The 23256-nt window shown below is 41.3% G+C and overlaps 1 pseudogene; it reads right to left on the minus strand.

Moving 5' to 3' along the window:
* Positions 1-18977: 18977 nt before the first annotated feature.
* Positions 18978-19498, minus strand: LOC136335511 (large ribosomal subunit protein uL22 pseudogene; annotated as a pseudogene).
* Between the last annotated feature and the right edge of the window lie 3758 nt (positions 19499-23256).

A 23256-nucleotide genomic window follows, 5' to 3' on the forward strand; every position in this document is an offset into this window, starting at 1 on the left:
ACCACCTGACTGGCTCTGATCTCTCAAATCCTTCTTCTGCATGGCTCTGGGATGCTGCCGCACTGGAAAGGTCATCATTCCCTACCTCCACCCGAGGACTGCCTCCTCATCTCTCAAAGCCCACTTTAGGGAACCCTCACCCAAATCTCTGGCAACATGAAGCAGGCCCTCTCTACACTTTGCTCCACCACAGCAGTTAGTGGACACTAATGCTTGGTGGATAAGAATTGTCCTCCCAAATTGAAAAGAGAAGTACAAACTTTAAAAATAAAATAAAACTTAAAACTCTATGCATATAGTCAAAAGTTAACAAATTTTTTTATGTTATCAAAAATTCCGAACCAATAGATGAACTTTGGCCCAATACCCCTACTCCTCACTGTGTCCTGAAGATTCTCTCAGAACAAGTGAGTCAAGTTAAGACATATCTGAGCATTCTCACTAAGCCAAGAAACACAGAGAAATAAAACACCCTTAGATCCCAAAGGGACCCGAGCCCAGGTCCAGCCTCAGCCTGGGTCTGAGACGGGAACATGGCAGGCAGCTGAAATTTGTTGTGAAATGCTTCTTGCTGATAACTAAATTACTCCCTGCAAAACAAACAAATGAAACATAACTGCTAGATACAGCTGACCTGAAGCTGAAATGACTGCCTTGGTTTTATTTCTGTCCCTTCCGACCACCTGAGCGTGAGGTGGTGAGGCTCAGAGCAGTGCCCTGGAGCTGGCATGGAGGACAGAGCCTGCGGTTCCCACGCCAGGGCCCAGGCGCTGGATTTGTGCTAGGTGAGAATTCAGGACTGACCAGCTCCATTTCCCCTGTTCTCAAGTCAGACTGTCTTCATCTCTTGTTTGGGTATTCTTCCCCTACAAAGGGTCCCTTCACAATAACTTATTCTGCCTTCCTTGTTTAAGATGGCAGTGTGCCCTTTGCTCTCTTTCATCTTTGCTTTTCTCTCGCCAGTAGCCTTCTGAGCACATAAAGTTTTCGAATCTCTTATTCGTGGACTTCCCACTTTTCCGGGTCTCTGGAAGTCTGTAATGGAGCCCCCTAGCGCCCCCAGGACATGCGGCTCGCTTTCCAGGTGGGAAAGCAGTAATGCTAATTTCCACCAACTGACAGGCCCAGTGGAAGCTGATGGCCAAGAAAACAGTAAAGAAAAAGGAAATCAGAGAGAGACATGTGTTCAGCCCAGGTTAACCAAGTCGTGGTGGGCACCCAGAGAGGACCCAGCACAAGGGCAGGAGCTGCAGGACACAGGGAAACCGTGCCACGTCTTGTCCCACCTTCAGCAAAGGCACTCGGGGGGCCTCACTGGACCACCCCACCCATTTTACTCATGGGGCCTGAGAACACCTCTCAGAGGCAAGAGAAGCGGTCCAACTCACCCAGTTCCTAACAACTATTCCTAAGAACATTCAGAACAGACTGTTTAAAAAAAAAAAACAACCTTTTTTTCCACAAGGGAGAAAGGCTGAAGTCATTAGCAAAGGAAAATCCCAAGAGAGATCACTGCTTTCCCAAACAACCTCTCCAGGCTAAGGAGCACGTACCAATACCCATTCTGTACCCAGGGAGAAAAACTTTTTATAACCTTACAAAAAAGTTACATAAACAACACTATCCCCTTTGTTGGTTTCTTTTTTTAAAGGGATTGTTTTGAAAATAGATAATTTTACTGATCCAGGAGCCAAGAATTGTTGCTCTGTCTTGAGGAGCTGTTGGATGCCCCTTCTGGCAAGACTGTTTGTTTGCCTATGATTATGCATGCTTGCTGGGGACACAAAACAGCTCCTCCGGGCACTCAGGATTGGACGGAGCGGCACCTGCCTGGGCTTAAGGCCGGGCTCTCGCTGAGTACCAGCCTGCTCACTCAGCCACTCACCCAGGGTTTCCTCAAATCAAAGCTCTCCCTTATTGAGGGTACAAAGGCGGATGGGACTGAAGGTTGAGAATGTCTTTACAGGCAAGATGACCAAGTAAATGATACACTGCAGGCAAGGGGGAAGAAAAGATGAGAGAAAGGTACACTGCCAGATAAAACACACCAAGATAGAACTAAGTCTCTTGAATGTATTATTTCCAGTAAAATGACATACCAAAAGGAAAGAAAGAAAGAGAAATGGAGAAGTAAAAAGGAGGGAAGTCGGAGGGAGGGAGTAAGGAAGGAAAGGAGGAAGGAAGGAAGGAAGGAAGGAAGGAAGGAAGGAAGGAAGGAAGGAAGGAAGGAAGGAAAAAGGGAAGGAAGGAAGGAAGGAAGGAAGGAAGGAAGGAAGGAAAGAGGGAAGGAAGGAAGGAAGGAAGGAAGGAAGGAAGGAAGGAAGGAAGGAAGGGAGGGAGGGAAAAAGGAGGGAGGGATGGAGGAAGCCCAAGAGAACAGTGGCTTACAGAGGTATACTCCACAGAAACCTGTGAAGTCTGCTTCTACCTTCCCTACTCAATCTCAAAGGAGATGTTGCAGATTATCTTGAGGAAAAGCTTACAGAATCAATGCTGCTCTGAGTCAAGTGACTTTTATGCAAAATAATAGGATACAACATAGCAGGAAGGGACCTTGAAGTAAATAGTTTGTGTATGTAAATTTACTTGAGATAGAACTAAAGAAATGTCTACAAATGTATGCTCCTCAATCCAAAAATATAAAACCAAGTCACTTTAGGGGAGAACCAAAACTCAGCTTCCTCAAATAAGGACGCGTCCCATGCATGTTCTCTGTAAGGTGGGTATCTGAATCCTCCAGCTATAATCACACACCTTGGCAGTTTGAGTTTTCTTCCCTTTAGTTATGGCCACTCAGAATAGTAATTTTGATATTAAATGTTTTTCCCTAACAAAAGGATCTAAAGGAAGTGTTTGAGAAGTTACATATATTGTATAATGCAATAGAACGTTTTTAAACCCACATTTTCAATGTTCAATTTTTTATACACAATACCACTTCAGAAATAGCCAAGTTCTTCCCTTAAATATGGAAGCTTCCCAGAGGGGAGAGACCTGTTCACTGCTCTGACCCCAGGACCAACTCCAGAGCCTGGCTCAGAGTGGCGCTCAATAAATACTGGTTGAATTATCACTAATATGAACAAACATGCCCAAAGTTACAACCACCGACTTCCACCTTCTGGAGAATGCCCTTCCTACAAACACTGTCAGCACAGTAATTTTCTGAGAGGAGAATGTTTTTAAATTGGCACATCAACATTTAAAGAATGAGCTGAGGGTCTGTACTTGTTGATTTACAAAAACACATCAATTTAATTCATTTTGAGCTGAGAATCAGCTTGGCAACATGAGAGGAGGCAGCAATGTGGGCATGTTGATTCTTCAGCGACCCCGCCAGTCAGCAACTCCTGTACCTCAACACAAGTGCATTCTTTGCTATTTTTCTTGGAAAACTATGAGTGTGCAATGAGTGTGTCTTATCAGCTTCCAGGTGTAGGCAGGCCGCCCAGTCACTTCAAACAGGGAAAGGGGCAGGGGGAGGGACCCCAAGTAATGGAACCCAGGATGTGCCTGCTGGGGCAGAGCCTTTTCAGATACAATCCCGGGTTATTTCCATGTCACCTGGGCTTCCCACTGCTTTCCTTGATTTTTTTTTCTTTTTTTGAAGATCCTTAGTAATACACATAATGAAGGGTTTTGTTTACCCTTGGAAAGGAAATAAGTGAATATAAACAAACTGCATTACTTCTCACTCTATCAAACCTATGTTTAACCCTTTGTGATCACAATGATCGAAACAAACAAATAAAAGAGAACCACTGCTCTTCAGTCTAAGCAGATGTGCCTTCTGTGAGGATCTCATACTTACCAGGTGTTGAACAGGCTGTTTTACGTTGATCTGAAAACAGCCACCTCTCCCTTTCTTTTTTTTCTAGTGTTCAGGATTATTGCTCTCTTCCTGGGTCCTGTCCACATGCGGGAAATTGCCTGGGGAAGGAAGGCACGATTCTGACTCTTCCCTGTCCTCTCAGGCTGACTCTGGCCCTTCTTTCTCCATCACCACCACCAATGCACTGGCTCCTCCCCCCACCCCCAAGACGGCTCTTCGGAACGTATTACTTTTCTGACACCTTTTCAGTGGCTGTGCCCTTTCACACAGCAGGACACCTGTTCCTGAGGCCCTTCTCCCCAGCGGCTTCCAAAATCTATGGCAACCTTCTGAAAACAGCAGCTTCCTTGGTAAATCAGTAAGTCGAGTTGACTCTAGCAGCGACTCACATATGCCCTGAATTGGGAGCTGATGATTTCCATGTGTGCTTCTGCGGAATTCTGCTCTTGAGTTCTCAGACCTGCTTTGCTCTTTTCTGCAATGTTGAGAAGGGCAGCCCCCTTTCAACACCAGTTAAATACTCGGAAGACACTGGAATTCATGCTACTTTCCTCTCTAAAAGCCCAGGAAAAAGACTCCTGGATTCGTTTGTCACTACCAGTGGTTGAGAAATATTCTGTAGCTTCAAACTACAAAATAGTTGGGGCCCCATGATCTTTGCTGCAAAACAAGCAGATGGAAGTGGCAAGGAGCAACATCAAGACTATATGAAAATTTCTGACACAATTTGTAGAACTAGACTTTGAGAACAAATTAAATTTGTTAATTTGTTCACACATCTATTCACATACATTTTGAGTGCATGTTCATTGTTCCCATTGTGTTAGGGGCTTCGGGAACAGCTTCTACAATTCACTTGCCACCATGAAGATCTTCCACAGTATTATCTGACTGCATGTGTGAAATTTAGAGTGCTCTAGCTTCAACACAACATTGTGATATACAATGTTTATTGAATAAATGTTATTTCTGGGAAGCACAAGTTTGCACATTTGTAAATACCAGGGCAACAGCTCTCTCCTAAACCCATTGAGATTGTCAACACACCCTAACACTGCCTTGTTTTGTTGACTGTATACAGACTGAAATATAAACAACTAATCCAGACCCATTGGGTGCGTTTACTCGGTAACAAGGACTGAAGCTCAAGGCTGGTGATGGTCACCCTGCACCTAGCTCACGTAAGGACGTGGCCAGCATGCTTTCTGGTAACACAGAGCTAAACGGCATCACTAAACTCTGCTACACAGGCAATACTGTCCAAACACATGGGTCATCCAAGAAATACGAAGCCAAATTAAGAAGGCCAGAATTCCCTTTGAAAGGCCAGCAGACAGCATGGCGCCAACATGACATCAAGCTCCAGACCAACATCAACTATTATAAATCAGTGGGAGCATCTAACCTTGTCGAGTACACACCCACCACAGAAGCCACAACTGACTTCTTCAGCAGTTCTACTAGTGTCCCCTTTCAGCACTTCTGAATATTAAACTACCAGGACAGAACCAAAGTCACTTAAGTCCTGGGATCTGATTAGTCTACCAAAATTGAAACCACATTTATTATAGTGTGAGTCCACCGATTAGACAGCCACCACACCAGATCACACTAGCAGGAACCTCTGGGGAGTTTTTGGATGGGAGAGGGCAGAGGAAGCCTTCTGGGTGGTGGTTACAGATGTGAGACACACACATCAGTGTCCAACTAGTAGAGCATCAACTTTACATTAATTAATTCTTAGAACGAGAACTGGAAAGCTTGGGTTAGCTTTCTCGGTAGATTTGGGGAAGGGTGTGGACAAATCTTAATCTTTTACGGTACTAAATACCATTATTCTACTAAATAACTCCCCATCCTCCTTTATATCTCACTGAAACAGCTGGTGAGTCAAAGCAAACACTGAGCCAAGCCAATAATAACATCAAATCATGTAAACAAGAGTGTAAGAGCATATTTCACCTGTGAATTTTCTTTGTTGAAGTAACTGGAAAATAGTCACCTACTTACAGTAGCAGAGCAAGTGTCCAGGTCTTCACCCAAAGGCTCTTCTGCTAGATAAGGACAAAGAAAAGAGATTCAAACCTAAGCCAGGCTGAACTACTTTACTGAAGGATCCTTCCCAGTGATGCCTGCAACCCGTAACATTTCATCGTAAGCTACAAACTAAGAAATTAAGTACTTTCAGCTCAGTGTTATGGGGGAGTGGAGGCATGCACTAATTAAGATGTGATACTCAATTACATTCAGGTGCTCTATTTAGAAATCACAGTCCTTAATCAAAAAGTGAGGGGGATTTATTTTTTTTTAAATTATCCCAATAGAGTGAAGATCAGTACAGAAAAGAGATGAGGAAAATGTAAAATAAAAAAGTCCCTAAGTTTGGTGCTTTTAACTTATATTGAATTCATAATTTTAAAAAACCAATGCATGACATTTCAATAATAAACCCCCAAAAGATAGCAATGTTAATACATAAGTTCCCAAGAAAAAGTCCAGAGGTAATGATGAGATGTAACTTCCATTAGAGTTCATATAGTTCATCCATCCCAACTGTATAGACGAAAAGAACGAAAGTCCGATCTATGGACGAGTGCAAACCACAGGTAATGTGACCTGTTGTCAAGCAAGCACAGCAACCCTAACACTGCCCCAAACCCCAGGACCTGTGGCACAGCCTCCCCATGCCACTGCTGTTGTCATCTTTCCAAAACTACATCTGATTTGAGGAAGGCTTGAAGATGGTCCAGAGAAGAGAACAAAAGTTCCTGCAAGAATGGAAAGAGGGGCCCTGGCTAGTTGGCTCAGTGTCGGCCTGGCGTGCAGGAGTCCTGGGTTCGATTCCTGGCCAGGGCACACAGGAGAAGCGCCCATCTGCTTCTCCGCCCCTCCCTCTCTTCTTCCTCTCTCTCTATTCCCCTCCCGCAGCCAAGGCTCCATTGGAGCAAAGTTGGCCCGGGCGCTGAGGATGGCTCCATGGCCTCTGCCTCAGGTGTTAGAATGGTTCTGGATGCAACAGAGCAACGCCCCAGATGGGCAGAGCATCGCCCCTGGTGGGCGTGCCTGGTGGATCCCGGTCGGGCGCATGCGGGAGTCTGTCTGACTGCCTCCCTGTTTCCAGCTTAAGGGGGGAAAAAAAAAAGAATGAAAAGAGGGGCCTCAGACAAAGATGAGAAACAAATGCAAGTAGAGCAAAGAACGCTATAGATAATGATACTGGACAACGGTTTCCTTGACACCCTCACAGGGCAAAGGTGGGTCTCTGCGCAGGCAGGGAATGTTGTGACCATCTTCACTATTTGTAAATGTGTGCTTCAGTAGCAGTAAGCGCATTTATATTGTTGAGCAACCATCACTACTATCTATCCACAGAACTCTTTCCATCTTGCAGAATTAAACTCTGTATCCATTAAATCACTACCTCCACCACGTATCCCTCCAGACCGTGGCAACCACCATTTTCCTTTATGTCCTTTGAGTCTGACTACTCCGGGTACCTCACAGAACTGGAATAATCAATTGCAGGTTTGGTTCCAGACCACTGCAATGAAGCAAATTTTCATCTTTTTGCTGGTGGAGAGTCTAGCCTTCAATTTGTAAAAAAAAACAAAAACCAACATTTGTGAAATGCAGTAAAACGAGTTATGCCTGTATCTTTTAAGAAGGCATTTAGTATCAGCTGAAGGTGCTGACCAGCTGTTTTCCTTCTTCCATAAGAACAGAGAGAACAAGTTTACACAGCAAGGGTACGAAAAGCTGTCAGATGCTGGAATAGAAACTCTCTTAAAAAAGAAATTGCCTTTATCACTAACAGAAATGCTATAAACAATGTGTTAACACATATTAAATTGACTTATTTCCTTATGATAAGATCTCTTAAAATATGAAATTAATTCACAAGCTCTAATCAGGCTTCTGACTGTGCTGTGGGAACTATTAAAGAAATTGAACATATTGCCCTTTTCCTTGAAAAACACAATTTACTACCTGACCTGTGGTGGCACAGTAGTAGATAAAGCATCGATCTGGAACGCTAAGGTTGCCAGTTCGAATCCCTGGGCTTGCCTGGTCAAGGCACATATGGGAGTTGATGCTTCCTGCTCTTCCCCCCTTCTCTCTCTCTCTCTCTCTCTCTCTCTCTCTCTCCCCCCCTCCCTCCCCTCTCTAAAATGAACAAATTTTTTAAAAACACATAATTTACTCTAGGAAACAATCAATATTATGTACTTCAAGTTCTTATGGTACTCACCACATTTACCATAAACCAGGGATGGCAAACAGCTCTGAACTCAAGTGTCATCTCTTATAAAATGTTAAGGCTGCCTGAAGCCCTGTGATGAGTTCTGAGCCCAACATTGGGCTCAGAACAGTTACTGTGATTAGTTATTGCTGTTTGTCATGGTCCAGAAGGGACAAGCAAAAGTAAGAGTGTCATATTCAGACCATTCCTGTCAAAACTCTTGTACTTTGTCATGCATTATTGATTCTTAGAACTGATCAATATTTGTTTTGTGCTTGTTTCTGCAGCTAAAATCGGCTTCACAATAGTCATCAGTACTGTAGACTACACTTAGACTAGCACTGTACTAGGAACTGTATAAAGGCACAGTAATACTACAAGGCACAGGGAACGGCTTCCGGGAAGATGGCAGAGTGGAAAGCACTGGGGATGTCCCCCCACCAAAACAACAAGTGCACTGGCAGACTGTCTGATGTAACTATTTTGGAACTCTGGTGTCTGTTGAAGGCTTGCAACATCCAGGGGAAGACTTAGATGGTAAATTGTGGTTAATTTCAATCCTTTCCAGCTCTTGCCCCAGAGGCAATTCCCCACCCCCCACCCTCAGCAAAGTGGTGGGCAGTTGCCCTTGTTCCTGGAGCAGCCTGCCCACAGCCTGCCCACAGCTTGGGCGGCCACAGCTACAGGGGTCTGTGCTCTGATTGCGATTGCTGCTTCTGATGACAGAGGTGCAAAGAGGCAGGAAGCCATTGCCATTGTACCTCCCCATTGTTGCAAAACCCTTTCTGTAGCTGAAGTGATTCCCCTCTAAGTCTAAAGGCTGGTTCCCTTTGCCCCATCTCCAACATTTTTCTCTTTTATTCCTTTTGGGAACCAGACATTACAAACTAAGTTATTCAAAAACAATTGCCTATATAGGGGAAATTAGAAAGCGACTATACATGCCCAGGGAAAGACTCAGAACTGACCCAAGATTATAAGAGAAAAAAAACGGGGCTGAGAGAATAGTTGAAATAATTGCTGAGAACTTCCCAAATTTGATGAAATACATAAATATAAAAATCCAAGAATTTTGATGAACTACAAGTAAAATAAACTCAAAAAGACCTATAGCAAGACACATTATAATCAAACTTTTGAAAGACAAAGAGAGAATCTTGAAAGCAGTAAGAGAGAAGCACTCATCATATACAAGGACCCCTCAATAAGATTATAAGCAGGTTTCTCATAAGAAGCTCTGGAGGCCACAAGACAGTGGGCCTATATATTCATAGTGCTAAAAACAAAAACAAAAACAAAAAAACCTGAACTAAGAATCTTATTATCTGGCAAAACTGTCCTTCAAAAGTGAGGGAGAAATTAGGACATTCCCAGATAAACAAAGGCTGAGAGAGTTCTTTACCACCAGACCTGCCCTGAAAGGCAAGCTCAGCACAGCTCTGCAGGGTGAAATGAAAACCCCAGACAGTAGCTCGAAGCCATAAGGAGTGAAGCTCTTAATAAAAGTAAATCCTGGGTGATTATAAAACCTAGTATGATTATAACAACATTTGTAACTATTTTTTCTTTCCAAAATGATTTAAGAGACTAATATACTTTTTTATTAATTTTAATGGGGTGACATTGATAAATCAGGGTACATATGTTCAGAGAAAACAGCTCTAGGTTATTTTGACATTTGCTTATGCTGCATTCCCATAACTCAAAGTCCAATTGTCTTCCGTCACCTTCTAACTGGTTTTCTTTGTGCCCCTCCCCTCCCCCAGGCCCTCCCTCTCCTCCCCCCCACCCTGTAACCCCCACACTCTTGTCCATGTCTCTGAGTCTCATTTTTATGTCCCACCTATGTATGGAATCATATAGTTCTTACTTTTTCTGATTTACTTATTTCACTCAGTATAATGTTATCAAGGTTCATCCATGTTGTTGTAAATGATCTGATGTCATCATTTCCTATGGCTGAGTAGTATTCCATAGTATATATGTATCAAAGCTTTTTAATCCACTCGTCCTCTGACGGACACTTGGGCTGTTTCCAGATCTTCACTATTGTGAACAATGCTGCCATAAACATGGGGGTGCATTTCTTCTTTTCATACAGTGCTGTGGTGTTCTTGGGATATATTCCTAACAGTGGTATAGCTGGGTCAAAAGGCAGTTTGATTTTTAATTTCTTGAGGAATTTCCATACTGTTTTCCACAGTGGCTGCACCAGCCTGCATTCCCACCAGCAGTGCAGGAGGGTTCCCTTTTCTCCACATCCTCGCCAGCACTTATTCTGTGTTGTTTTGTTGATGAGCGCCATTCTGACTGGTGTGAGGTGATATCTCATTGTGGTTTTAATTTGTATTTCTCTAATGATTAATGATGTTGAGCATTTTTTCATATGCCTATTGGCCATCTGTATGTCCTCTTTGGAGAAGTGTCTATTCATTTCTTTTGCCCATTTTTGGATTGGATCGTTTGTCTTCCTGGTATTAAGTTTTACAAGTTCTTTATAAATTTTGGTTATTAACCCCTTATCAGATGCATTGTTAAATATATTCTCCCATTGTGTAGTTTGTCTTTTTATTCTGTTCTTATTGTCTTTAGCTGTGCAGAAGCTTTTTAGTTTGATATAGTCCCATTTGTTTATCCTGTCTTTTATTTCACTTGCCTGTGGAGACAAATCGGCAAATATATTGCTGTGAGAAATGTCAGAGAGCTTACTGCCTATGTTTTCTTCTAAGGTGCTTATGGTTTCATGGCTTACATTTAAGTCTTTTATCCATTTTGAGTTGATTTTTGTGAATGGTATAAGTTGGTGGTCTAGTTTCATTTTTTGCAGGTAGCTGTCCAATTTTCCCAACACCATTTATTAAAGAGGCTGTCTTTACTCCATTGTATGCTCTTACCTCCTTTGTCAAATATCAGTTGCCCATAAAGGTGTGGGTTTATTTCTGGGTTCTCAGTTCTGTTCCATTGATCTATATGCCTGTTCTTATGCCAGTACCAGGCTGTTTTGAGTACAATGGCCTTATAGTATAACTTGATATCCGGAAGTGTGATACCTCCCACTTTATTCTTCCTTTTCAAGATTGCTGAGGCTATTCGTGTTCTCTTTTGGTTCCATATAAATTTTTGGAATATGTGTTCTATATCTTTGAAGTAAGTCATTGGAATTTTAATCGGTATTGCATTGAATTTATAAATTGCTTTGGGTAATATAGACATTTTAATGATGTTTATTCTTCCTAACCATGCGCACGGTATATGCTTCCACTTGTTTGTATCTTCCCTGATTTCTTTTATCAATGTTTTGTAATTTTCCAAGTATAAGAGACTAATACACCTTTTAAAAACTATTTGTCTAAAAGCTAGTATTACTGTAATTTTGGTTTGTAACTTCACATTTTGTTTTCTACATATTTTAAGAGACTAATGCATTTAAAAGAAATATTAGTTTATGCATTGGGAACACAATGTATAAAGGTGTAATTTTGTGATGTCAACGTAAGTAATGTCCAAACCTGTAAGAATTTTTATGAGTTTATTTGAGCCAAACTGTCGACAATTTCCAGGAAGCAAAGTCTCTACGAATCGAGAAAATGCTCCGGAAAATGGCAGCTTTACCACTTATTTTATACATCAGAACCAAAGGGGAAGATGTAAAGGGTGACATGAAATTGACCCATGACAGATTAGAGTGCTGGGAGAAAGCAAAGCAGGGAATCTCTGGGATTGCATAAAAAGTAAAAATGTATATATTGAAACTTCTTTTACATAGGCAGGCATAAAGTAGTTAACAGTTCATTGATATGATAAAAATAACAATAAGAGAGTTTGTTGGTGCAAAGGCATGTTACCAGGTACCTTATATAGATGTGAAAGACAACAGACAGGCTCAAGTAGGGTGAGCAATGACCTTTGTTAGAGAAAAATACCTCCCTAGGACACAAAGAGCCCCATGAACTGCTTTTAGTTGGAAAGTTTTCATTTTAGACCATCCCGTGTGGTTACTGCAGCTCTCTGAGTCTGTACGGTCACCACGCAGGCCTTCCCTAGGATTGGCAGGTCCAGCACTGCGGCCCCTCTTCGTCCACAGTGATGTCAGCCACTGAATGGAACAGGGACGGCTGCACAGGAGCACACCTTCTGTGTATTATTGAAGTGAAGCTGGTATAAATTCAAATTAGAGTGTTAGAACTTTAGGATATTAAACATAACCCACGTGGAAAACACAAAGAAAATAACTACACAATATACACAGAAGTAAATGAGAAAGGAATTTAAACATTTCATTAAAAATAATTAACTAAACACAAAAGGAGACAGTAATGCAGAAAATGAGGAACAAAAAAGCTCTAGGTATATAGAAAACAAACAGTAAAATGACAAAAGCAACTCCTTTCTTTTTAGGAATTACTTTAAATAGGTTAAACTCTCTAAGCAAAAGGCAGAGATTGGCCACACAGATGAAAATTCATGATCCAACTAATGCTGTGGACAAGAGACTCACTTGAGCTCCGACACAAATAGATTGAAAGTGAAATAATGGAAAAAGATAGTCTATATAAATAGTAACCAAAAGCGAATGGGGTGGTTGTACTAATATCAGGCAAAATAGACTTTAAGTATAAAAAGTTTACAGAGACAAAGAAGGATATTATATCAATATATTAATGAAAGATTCAAGACAGCAAGAGATATAACAATTATTTGACAAGAGAGCCAAAACCATTCAATGGGAAAAGGACATTCTTTTCAACAAATAGTTCTGGGAAAACTGTATCCACATGCAGAGAAATGAAGTTAGACCCTTAAATTGACACCATATTCAAAAAGTTAACCCAATATGGATCAAAATTATTGAGACCTAAAATTATGAACTCTCAGAAGAAAACCTAGGACAAAACTTTAGGATATTGGATTTGGCAATGATTTCTTGGATATAATATCAAAGGCACAGGCAACAAAAGGAAAAACCAAATTGAACTCCATGAAAAGTTTTAGCAGCAAGCAGCCTTTTTTTTTTTTCCCCAGAGACAGAGAGAGAGAGAGTCAGAGAGAGGGATAGACAGGGACAGACAGACAGGAATGGAGAAATGAGAAGCATCGATCATTAGTTTTTCATTGCGCATTGCAACACCTTAGTTGTTCATTGATTGCTTTCTCATATGTGCCTTGACCGCAGGCCTTCAGCAGACCGAGTAACCCCTTGCTCAAGCCAGTGACCTTGGATCCAAGCTGGTGAGCTTTTGCTCAAACCAAATGAGCCTGCGCTCAAGCTGGCGACCTCGGGGTCTCAAACCTGGGTCTTCCGCATCCCAGTCTGATGCTCTATCCACTACACCACCACCTCGTCATGAAAAGTTTTAAATGTTGTATGTCAGAAAAATAAAAAGGCAACCCACAGAATGGGAGAAAATATTTGGAAATCATATATTTGCTAAAGGATTAATATTTAGGATTAACATTACTTCTGAATTAATATTCAGAATATGCAGAATTATAGTGAATGCCTAATATTCAATAACAAAACCAGTTCAAAAATGGACAAAATACTTGAGTGCACATTTGTCCATAGAATATATATAAATGGTCAAAAATCACAGGAAAATATGCTTAATATCACTAATCATTAGGGAAATGTGTCAATTATTAGCAAAATAACAAAAAGACAAATACTGTAAAAATTCCACTTCCATGAGATACTGGGAGTCATCAGAATGATAGACAGACAGTGAAGGGGGCAGCTAAGGGCCAGGAGGAGGAAGAGTAGGAGTTACTGCTTCACAAAATGAAAAGCGTTATGGAGACAGATGGTAGTGAATTATTCATTATGAATGTATTTAATACCACTGCATTGTACAGTTAAAAATGATTATAATAGTACATCTTATGTTACATGTATTTTAACTCAATTTTTAAAAACGGAAGAAAGTCAAAGAAACAGGCACCAAGACAATAACCTCATCCATTACTCATCCATTAACCTGTTCTCTGGATCCCATCCTCCACTGCATCATTTTGGTCCTTGCACCATCAGTATCTCTTTTTAATTTTTAACTTATTTAATTTTTAATTTTTTAATTTAAATATTTTTCATTTTGAGAGTATGTTTATTAAAGCTGGGACAGTAGGCCCTGGCCGGTTGGCTCGGCGGTAGAGCGTCGGCCTGGCGTGCGGGGGGACCCGGGTTCGATTCCCGGCCAGGGCACATAGGAGAGGCGCCCATTTGCTTCTCCACCCCCCCCTTCCTCTCTGTCTCTCTCTTCCCCTCCCGCAGCCAAGGCTCCATTGGAGCAAGGATGGCCCGGGCGCTGGGGATGGCTCCTTGGCTTCTGCCCCAGGCGCTAGAGTGGCTCTGGTCGCGACAGAGCGACACCCTGGAGGGGCAGAGCATCGCCTCCTGGTGGGCAGAGCGTCGCCCCTGGTGGGCGTGCCGGGTGGATCCCGGTCGGGCTCATGCGGGAGTCTGTCTGACTGTCTCTCCCCGTTTCCAGCTTCAGAAAAATACAAAAAAAAAAAAAAAATCTGGGACAGTAAAACTGGGAATTGTTAGGCTAGAGGAAGCAACAGGAGAGATCCTAGACAAGGCTGCTCTGGCTCACTGAGAAGGCAGAGAAAAGGGGGCCACTGCAGACAGGTTAAGGGGCTAGCCCGGGACAAGCTGATACTGCCTGCTGCTCCCCTGGTTGCAAGTCTTGCGGGGTCCCTTAGAGTTTAGGAGAGGTATGCCTGCGGGGGGAAGAGAGGAGGAAGGCAAAGGCAAAGGTGTTGCCATCACGATTTCTTCTCTTCATCCTTCCCTGGTTCGGTAACACTCTCCATAGCGCAGTCTTCGTCTTTTGCACAAGTGAAAAACAACTACCACTCTAGGCTATTTCTTCTCCTGTCCTTCACAGTGAAACAGAGAGAGAGGGGTCTACAATGGCTACCAAGAGGTCCTTTTCTCCCCTCCTCTTCGGAGCTCTGCAGCCTGGGCCTCTTCTTCATGGCACCTCCTGAAACTGTTTTTTGCACTGGCCACCAGTTATTCACTAGTGGGCAAATTCGATGCACTCTTTTCAGCTCTTATATCGGTTGCCTAGATATATCGGTTCCCTAGAATATCAGACGCCCGTAACCTCTCTATCCTTTTTAGAATTATTTCACTTCTTGATTTTGGTTATTACATCCCCATGGTTATTTCTCTTTTCTCTCTGCTTTCTGACCACAGTTTAAATGGCTGTGTCTTTGAGGGTCAGAACCTTTTCTTCTCTCACCATACAGACTCTTTCTGAGCTCTCTCTTCAATAACCGTGATGTATGTCTGATTATCCAACTGCCTTCTGCATAATCCAACCGAAAACCTCATGTACCTTTACCTCTGCACACCCAAAACTGAGCTCATCATCTTTCTTCCCATTGCCCTCCCTCCCCACATCTATTCCTCCACACACACATACCTTATTTCCTACCTTAATATTCAGCACCTTCATCCATGCAGCTGTCCAAGCCAGGAACCTGGGAGCCATCCGGAGTCCTTCCTGTTCTCTTGTTCTCCCCATCAGCCACGCTTCCGCACTGTGAACTCTTCTCCTGGGGTTCCTCCTGTCCTCTCCCCCCTATCCTTGCACACTCTCAGTGTCCCAGCTCGACCTTTACCCCCTCACCCGGACACATGTGACTGACCTATAACTCGTGTCTTCGCCTTTACTCTAATTCCTTCATGCTGCCTTAGAACAGATGTCCTAGCCCACAAATCTTCTCATCTTTCTCCCTGGGTCAGAATTCTTCAGTGGCTTCTCATGGCCTACAGGATAAAACCTAAACGTCTTAGAAGAGCAAGTAAGACCATGATTTGGTCTGCATATCCAGCCTCATCTCCAACCTCTGCCCCTGACTACTTTAGTCCCCACAATAATAAAGTCCTTGCCTTTCCATGAACACACACCTTTCTCACTCACTTCCATGCTCTGTACCTCACACCTGCTCTTCCCTCTGCCTGGACCATGGACCCTTCCTTACTCACCTAGGACACAGCCATTATTCTTCAGATCTCAATGCCTACGAAGTCCTCTACATTACTAAGACTCTTGAAGTGGCAAGTGATAGCAATACATTTAGATTAGCTTAAACTCAAAGGGAATTTACTGGAATATGGAGCTAGGAAGGATCTAGGGAAGATTGCCAATGTGGTTTAGCATTTTTTCAAGCCCATTCCCCAGCCTAGCCACTTAACCCAAAAGATTATTCACTTCATACTCCTTCTTTTTAATTCTGTCTTAATTTTGATTAAGTTAAGATTCTTCTTTTTTATCTTTTTTTTTTTTTAATTCAGTGAGAGGAGGAAAGGCAGAGACAGACTTTCTCATGTGCCCTGCCCAGGATCCACCTGTCAAGCCTACTAGGGGACGATGCTATGCCCATCTGGGGCGTTGCTCCATTGTTCAGCAACTGAGCTTTTCTTAGCACCTAGGCAGAGGCCATGGAGCCATAATTTGGCCCCTGGGGCCAACTCACTCCAGTTGAGCAATGGCTGCAGGAGGGGAAGAGAGAGAGAAAAAGAGAAATGAGAGGGGAAGGGGTGGAGAAGCAGACACCTCTGTGTGCCTTAACCAGAAATTGAAGCCAGGATATCCACATGCCAGGCTGACGCTCTACTACTGAGCCAACCAGCCAGGGCCTAGTTAAGCTTCTTAAAGAGTATTTTTAAGCCCTGGCTTGGTAGTTCAGTTGGCCAGAGCATCATCCCAACACACCAAGGTTGTAGGTTTGGTCCCTGACACATAGAAGAATCAATCAATAAATGCATAAATAAGTGAAACAACAAACTGATGTCTCTGTCTCTCTCCCCCCTTTCTCTCCCTCTAAAATCAATAAACAAATAGTAATTTTTTTTCTAAGAGTATTTTTTTAAAGACAACAGCTATAGCACTCTAACATGGACATGAAGTAGAGGAGACGTTTTCCTTAGCTGGCTGTCCTATTACATCTGTCAATAACTAGTATCATTTCATGGGCTCCTTCACTGTAATAGAGAAGATAAGCACACAAAATTTAAACTGATCAAAACGTACTAATGAAATAATCAAATAAATAGTAGTTCTGTGACCTCAGACTAAACACACACACACACACACACACACACACACACACACACAGACATACTCAATAATGAAAATTGTTCCAAAGGTGAAATTCTGAAATTCTCTTTTAGTTTTAAACACATCAAAGATGCTTTTCTCACAGTAAAAAAATAAAATTTAAAAAAGAAAGGGACAAATAACCCCTGCAAAATCAATCAAATGATCCACCCAGGGTAATAAGCCAAGCCCAATTGTAAAACATCTGTGTAGGAAAAGTATAAAAGCCTCTTCTTTTGTCCAAAGGCACTATAAAAACAGATCTTCCCAAGAATCTCCTCTTTCTTCTACATCAGACAACTGCAAACCAGAGCCTATGGGCCAAATTCAATTCAATGCCTGTTTTTGTAAATAAAGTTTTATTAGGATACAACCATGCCTCATCCTTGGGCCTGTCCACAGGACTGTGTAGCCTAGTTTTAGAAATAATTGTGCCAATCATTTTAGCAAAAATCCCCACTTAATATCTGTTGACCCTCATTATCTGATCAAATTCCCCATCCCAACCGTCCCCCAGGGGATGTCTGGTTACCCTGGCCTGCCTTCAGCAAGAATCCAGTTCTGTTTAGTGAGAAATTCTCCTACGCTTGATGTTTCCTATTAGCATTTTCCATCCACCAATTTCAGCCCCACCCCCAACCACCACAACCTGCTCCTTAGCTAAAAGTCTCCACAAGTCCACTCTGTATTCAAAATTATGCTCAGTTCCATACTAAGTTCTCTTTTCCCTTATTGCAACAGTTCCTGAATAAAAAATGGTTTTATCACTCTAACTACTATTTGGTTCTAGTTTTCTTTAAGAGAAGCCAGTCACAAAAATCACATATTGAGTCCACTTACATGAAATATCTAAAATAGGCAAATCTGCAGAGACAGAAAGTAGATTAGTTATTGCCTAGGGAAAGGGGCCTGGGGGTTCGGGAAGAGCTAATGGAGAGTCTGCTAATAGATACAAAGTTCCCATTCGAGGTGATGAAAATGTTCTAAAATTGTGATGGGTGCATAACTCTCTGAATATATTAAAAGCCATGGAATTATACACTTTAAAATGGGTGAATTGTGTGATATATAAATCATATTTTTTCCTTCTTCTTCTTTTCCAAGTGAGAGGAAGAGAGATTGAGAGACAGACTCCCACGTGCACCCTGACCAGGATCCACCACGCAACCCCCATCTAGGGCTGATGCTCACAAATGAGCTATTTTTAGCACCTGTGGTGGAGTCTCCACAGAGCCATCTTCAGTGCCCAGGGCTGATGCTCTACCACTGAGCCAGCCGGCCAAAGCTAAATCATACCTTAATAAAACTATTTTATGAAGAGTATTGATTATGTTCTTTGGATGATGGAAAAGGATAAAAATTCAACTACTTTATTATGAGCAAGATTTTTAGGATTTTCTAAAACTAAAATAGGATAATATATTACAGTGACAATTATGGTTCCAAAAAGTACTAAGTACGTAGTACTAAAATATATTCTATAGAATTTAACAGTTTACAGAACATTTCCAGATCTTTATATGATTGTGACAACTAGTAATTACAACTTCTGTTTTTGAGCATATACTAGGAACCAGGCAATATGCGGGTGCTTTGCATACATTATCTTTTAGCACAGCCCCGACTCCCAAATCGATACTGATTATTCCTACTTTACACATGAGATCATACTTAGTTTAGGGCTTGACATAAAATGAGCATTCAATAAATGTCAGTCATCAATTGTTGTTGTTGTTTTACTTTTATTAGCACTTATTTTATGCTTAATTACTCCTGCCCATAGGCTTTCGTTTCTTCAGTCTTTCTGGGATATCTTTTTCTTCTGTGTAGCCTCCTCTACTTTAGAAACAATCTGCTCTTTTTCAGTAAGGACCGTCTCTATGGGGCAGGGAGGGCTCATCTAGGGGTTCATCTGCCCGGGAGCTCTGTAAATTCCACACCACATCTTGGGAGCTTGTTCACCTGGATGTGCTGAATGGCCAGAGAACCTACATCTACTCCCTTAAGTTTGGCATTACTATCTGCATTTTTAAGCACGTGCAGCAAAAAATTCAGCACTCTTTTTGGACCACCAACCCCCCATCTAGCCCCACTGTTTGGTACGGGCACACTTATCAACTCCACTATTGTAATGACAGAATGGCAGCGTTGTTTCTCTACAGTGACATCTTTCAGATATTTGGTGGCTTTACAGATTTGCATATCCTTGATGGACTAAGTAGTTTCATGAGTGTTCTTAAAGTGACCACGATGATTTGAAACTCTTGATTTGCATGATTTTATGTTTTTTTCTGGTTCAAGTGAACAGTAAACCATTCACAGAGGGCCCCTCAGCCTGCTTACAAAAAAAGCTATTACATTATTATTCTCCAAATATAATGATCTTGTTTGCCTAATTCATCTTTTATGAAATTTTTGCAGGTTTTGGCACTAGCGATTATCCTTTTTCCCCCCTAAAATTTGCTATTCCCTAGGGTTCCAGAACACAATGCTTTCCTGGTTAGCTTCTTGCCCCTATGACAGTTCCTCAATTTCTTAGGTGCAACACCAAAAGCGTGGTCCATAAAGGGAAAAAATGATAAACTGGACTTTATGTTATAAACATTTGTTCTTCAAAAGATATCATTAAAAGAATGAAAAGGTTGAGAAAACAATGTTTGCATATCCCACATCTCATAAATGATGTACAATCACTATGATGTGTGCATGTGTGTATGTAAACTTACAATGTGATAACATGATGGACAACCTATGACAAATGGGTAAGATATATAAATAGCTAAAAAGTATATGAAAGGTGCTCAACAGCATTTGTCATTAGGAAACCACAACTTAAAAGCACAACAAAGCACTATTACTCACTCACTAGACTGGCTATAAAGAAACAGTAACACGTGTCAGCAATAACAAGGAGAGTGCTCCTCCATCCCTGTAGGAATGCAAAATGGTAAAGCGGTTTTGGAAAAGAGCTTGGCAGTTACTTACAAAGGCAAGGACAAACTCAGTGCTACTCTTAAATTATCTACCCCATAGAAACAAAATCATTCATCTACAGAAGACTTTTACACAATGATCATAGCAGCCCCAAACTAGAAATAATTCAACGCCCATCAACTTGATGAATGAATGAATGAACACTATATGGTGTACAATCAAATAGTATTCAGCAATAAAAAGGATTAAACTGTTGATATTTATACTGATAATGGAACAGCATGGATGAACCTCAAAAACATTGTGTTGAATGAAAGAAGCCAAATGCAAAAGACCACATATTTCATTTATGTAACTTCATTTACATAAAATTTCTAGAAAAGACAAACATAGAGCCAGATAGCAGGTGAGTGGCTGCCTGGGGCAGGAGGCAGGGTGAGGCCTGACTGCAGGGGACTGGAGGCGCTTTTTGAGGCGATGGAAATGTTCTGAAACTGGGTTATGGCAATGGTCCCACAACTATATAAATGTCCTCAATATCACCAAATTGCACATGTACAGTGGGTGAATTTTCCCATCCAAGTACTAACCAGGCCCGACCCTGCTTAGCTTCCGAGATCAGACGAGATCGGGAGCGTTCAGGGTGGTATGGCCGTAGATGAGTGGGTGAATTTTATAGCATGTAAATTATGCCTCAACAAAACTGTTAAAGAATTTATTAACAGTTTTATTAAAAAGTAGTTAGAGCCTGACCTGTGGTGGCGCAGTGGATAAAGCGTCGACCTGGAAATGCTGAGGTTGCCGGTTCGAAACCCTGGGCTTGCCTGGTCAAGGCACATATGGGAGTTGATGCTTCCAGCTCCTCCCCCCTTCTCTCTCTCTCTGTCTCTCTCCTCTCTCTCTCTCTGTCTTTCCCTTTCCTCTCTAAAATGAATAAATAAAAAAAAAAAACCTTTAAAAAAAAAAAAAAAAAAAAAGTAGTTAGAATTTTTTACCATTGTATGGGCATTTTAATTACTAAACTATTTCAAGGACTAAAGTGACCACAGGACTTTTTATTACCTGAAAATAACTAGAAAAGACAGGAAAGAACCTGTGATTATATCTAAGGGACAGGGAAGAACTAGTCCTTCACAAAATATCATTATATTTCAGAACAAGGAGAGAGAAAATGGAGCAGAAGCAACATTTGAAGATATAATGACTGAGACTTTTCCAAACCAACAGAATTTGGGATGTGCAACCAACCCCAAAATACATCTTTATAAAACTTCTGACAAATAAAGAAAATCCTCCAGCCTGACTTTCGACCCAGTGGATATAGTGTCAACCAGGGACAGTGAGGCCCCAGATTAGAAACCCTAAGGTCTCTGGCATGGCTCAAGTCTCGACATGATCCCATGGTTGCTGGCTTGAACAAGGGGTCAGTCGGCTGGAGTCCCCCCTCCCTGGCCAAGGCACATATGAGAAAGCAATCAATGAACAACTAAGGTGCTGCAACTACACACTGATGCTTCTCATCTCTCTCCCTTCCTGTCTCTCTAGCTTTCTCTCTCAGAAAAAAAAAAAATAATAATCCTCTTAAAAGCATCCAGAGATTGCCTGACCTGTGGTGGCGCAGTGGATAAAGCGTTGACCTGGAAATGCTAAGGTCGCCGGTTCGAAACCCTGGGCTTGCCTGGTCAAGGCACATATGGGAGTTGATGCTTCCAGCTCCTTCTTTCTCTCCTCTCTCCCTCTGTCTTTCTCTCTCCTCTCTAAAAATGAATAAATAAAATTAAAAAAAAAAGCATCCAGAGATATAAATTCAACAGGTGACAAAACTTAACTATATTTTTAGTGATGCATACATAGGTAGTGTAACTTTTTTAAAAAGCAAATAATTATTATTTTAAAATTTGAACTGTCATTTCTAGAAAGGACGGTGGGGATGTGATCAGGAAGAGCCACACAGGCTTGTTTGTGCCAGCGGTATTCAACTTCTTCATCTGAAAGATGGTTAACTGAGTTGATGACTTATAATTATTCATTAAGCTGACATGTTGCACAATGTTGTGTGTACTTTTCTGTACTTTATTTTGCACAGTAAAAGGAGAGTATGTTAAGTAGTGCCCTTAAATGTTTTATAAGTGGTGCTGTTGGTTTTTTCCTTGGAGAGATTTTGATGACAAAGAGCACTTTCTTGGGACATGTTTTTCATGTTGGTGGTTTCATTAGCATCATCACAGTTTTGTTTTGACCATAGAAGCTTTTTTCCAAGAATTTAGAAATATCCACTTCTTGCAGATCAGATCACCCAATAAAAAAATTTGACCAAAGACAGTATTTTCAAAACTAAGAGAACAGTTAATTAAAAAATGACTACCAATTATAATTGCAGAACCAATAGAATCATATGTTATATATATGGAATAATATTTTGTGGTGAGTGGGTGGGCGATTTATATATATATATTTTGGCACTTAAATCTGTTAATTAGAGTGTCTGCTTAAGAGCTATTTATTTTTAAAAATCAAAACAGATTTTAATGCATAATACATTTTTGATATTATTTGAGCCTACATAATTAGTCTCCTATTCTTTCTTTCTTAGGCCAGCAGAAAACTGCTTTTGTGTAATATATCTTCACACTCCATATATAAACATCCCATTTGAGCTCGTGCTGTGGTGATCACAGCATAGTTAGTGACTTTTTATTTTACTTCCAAGTCTGATCTGGCTCTGAGCTAGCCCTAATCCTTGAGGTCTGCCCATTTCTGAGTCTGTCCAGTTCATATGGCTTTGGTGATGAAGTCAGGATTCCAATACTCAGTTTTGGTTGGGGCAAACAGAAGGTAGAAAATTATAATATTTCAGAAGCCACAGAGTTAGGGTTGTCTTTATATCAAAACAAGGATAATTGGACCTGGAGAATTATCAGTTTCATGGAATTCTTTTTGGAACTGACTATACCTTGAAATGTCAAGGAATAAATAATCCATGGCTTGCCTCTTAAACATATATGAAATTCAACTACAATTTCATGAAGCAAACTATTATTATTTCTACAGTCTTACTCCTTCCTCAACACTGAGTTCTGCTTTCACTGGGAAGAATATTCCCCAAGCATCCCAAACCACTTGGTTAATTTTAATCTGCC

This window comes from Saccopteryx bilineata, chromosome 4 (genome assembly GCF_036850765.1).
Source record: "Saccopteryx bilineata isolate mSacBil1 chromosome 4, mSacBil1_pri_phased_curated, whole genome shotgun sequence".
Classification (NCBI taxonomy): Eukaryota; Metazoa; Chordata; class Mammalia; order Chiroptera; family Emballonuridae; genus Saccopteryx; species Saccopteryx bilineata.